The sequence below is a fragment of the Gossypium arboreum genome, chromosome 3 (assembly GCF_025698485.1).
Source record: "Gossypium arboreum isolate Shixiya-1 chromosome 3, ASM2569848v2, whole genome shotgun sequence".
Lineage (NCBI taxonomy): Eukaryota > Viridiplantae > Streptophyta > Magnoliopsida > Malvales > Malvaceae > Gossypium > Gossypium arboreum.
Genome location: NC_069072.1, coordinates 130,881,596 through 130,883,961, shown reverse-complemented (window position 1 = coordinate 130,883,961; position 2,366 = coordinate 130,881,596). Strand labels below are relative to the sequence as shown.

The window sequence follows — 2,366 nt, the reverse complement described above, 5'->3', positions numbered from 1 at the left end:
GTGTAAAACAATTTAAAATAATTAATACACAAAATAATTAAAAATAAAATAATGCAACTTAAAATAATAAATATATATAACAATTTAAAACAACATATAGAAAGTCTAAAATAAATAGCATGTAAAAAGAAATTTAAAACAAACAATATACATAAAATAAAAAAACAGTTTAATATAAATAATATATATATATAATATAGAATAAATAATGTATAAAAGAGTTTAAGATAGACAATATATAAAAATTTGAAAATAAATAATCCATATAAAAGGAAGTTTAAGAATAAATAGTATATAAATTTATAATAATCAAACAATTCAAAAATAATATATAAAAGAGTTTAAAACAAATAAATAAAACAATGTAAAGTAATTAATATATAAAATAATTCAGAATAATATGTATTAAAATAGTTTGAAATGAATAATATATGTAAAATATTTAAATTTATAATAGTTTAAAATACATAATACGTAAAAAGAGTAATGATAAAATGATTTAAAATAAATAATATAAAACTTAAAATGAATAATAATAACAATTTTTAAAAAATGAATAAATAAATAAATTAAGCAGACTAAGGACTAGGCTGAATCGAATTAAAATTTAAGGTAAAAATTGTAAATAATGAAAAGAAGGCACTCAAGAATCGAAACGAATTGCGCTAAAACAACGAGGGACTGACTAGGAAATATTCTCAGCCCTTATGCACATCGTTTCAGCATGGACCCAAATGTAATCGAAAACAAATTATGCGGTCAGATTTATAAAAATAAATAAAGTAAGTGAAAGGGCCAAATTGTAGCGCACACAAAGGTGGAGGGACCTCGCGCACAAATATCCTAATAATTGGAAACACGCCGATATGCGGGTGGGCGTATGGGGGGCCTAATGAAACAGTACCGTTTCAGAGGGCTATTTAAGCCCAAATTAAAAAAAAAACCATTTTTAACCTCACACTTAAAAAAAAAAACAAAACACTCTTCTCTCCTCTCAAAAACCCCCCACACATCAGGCCTATAGGGCCACCATCCGTCCATCATGGCTACCGACCGACGACGGCGGTGATCGCTGTGTACGGCGGTGGAGTGCAACCCAAGTATGCCCCCTTTTTTTTATTAAAATAGATTTTTTTTAAAAAGGAAAATAAATGAATAAACAAAAAAAAACGAAGATAAACAGAAAACGAAAGAAAGAAAAAAAGAAAAAGAACAAAGCAAAACCTTTTAAAACTTCAGTTTTATTTCTTTTCTGATTTGCTAGTGTGCGAAAAAAAATTACAGAGGAATTGATATGGCTTTTATAGTCGAAATTACGACTCTTTGTTTCTGTCTTTTTATTTTTTTACCATTTGTTTCTTCTACTTGTTGTCTTTTGCTTTTGTGTTTGCAAGTGGTGTCAGAGAAGCGTGGAGGAGCGGTGCGCGAGGTGGCTAGGGGTAGGCCTAGCATGCGGTGGCTGAAGCTCTTAGGGGCTAGGGTTTTTTGCTTTCTGAAAATGTTAAGAGTGGGCTAGGGTTTATTTGTTTTGGGCTTTGTAATTGGGTTTTAACTATTCAACTGGGCCAGGCCAAAATTGGCTCATTACACCTTACATAGTAAGGAGATAATCTGTCGTAATTTGATACATTAAATTAGGTTCTTCAATACATTTAAGGAGTATTCTCAAGCAATTCAAGTATTTTTTCTATACTTTTGTTGAGTTTTAACTTTTATCATTAATAAATGTTTTTGCTTAAATTTGTCCTTATTGAGACCGAAATTAGCACAACGGTGTCATGGGGAACCTAACAATGTATTTGAGTTGGTGTAGGAAGACGACAATAACCCGACCTCGAAGAAAACATCATTCAGTGTGGGTGCCATGACACTAGTGCTATGGAAGTTGTGACACCAAATCCCTTTGCCTTGAGGATGTAATACTTCAACTAGAAATAAATTTGGAGCCTACTATTGAGAAAGTCACGATACCAAGGGCAAGATGTCACGACACTGAGCTCAAAGTCACAACATCGTGCCTCCAGGGTTGTGATATCTCTGAATGTGTTGAAGTGAAGAAATTGTGGTCACCACCAATGATGTCGGGACACCTACCAGTAGATGTTGCGACACTGATGCCTAACAAGTGAAAACCTGTTGTAGGGGTAGTTTTTTGTCCAACATCAACCCAAGCCAAAACACAACTTTTAGGGGCATTTTTGTCTAAAATTTGGAACTGTATTCAACTGTTAAGATTCATAACTACTTTCTCACTTTGTAGCTTAGCCATTAGATTCAAAACTTTTCCATCCTGACTTTTTTCCATCCTTCATACGAAGCAAAGCCTTAGAGGGGCTAGCAGGAGCCCCTAAAACTATAAAATATAT

At 32.1% G+C, this 2,366-nt stretch overlaps 1 long non-coding RNA gene across 1 annotated transcript; it reads left to right on the top strand.

Annotated features, from left to right (window-relative positions):
* The first annotated feature begins 957 nt into the window (after positions 1-957).
* LOC128290132 (uncharacterized) lies at positions 958-1,692 on the top strand. The gene is made up of 2 exons (XR_008279775.1): positions 958-1,100; positions 1,395-1,692. It is a non-coding gene; the product is annotated as an uncharacterized LOC128290132 (long non-coding RNA).
* Positions 1,693-2,366: the final 674 nt, after the last annotated feature.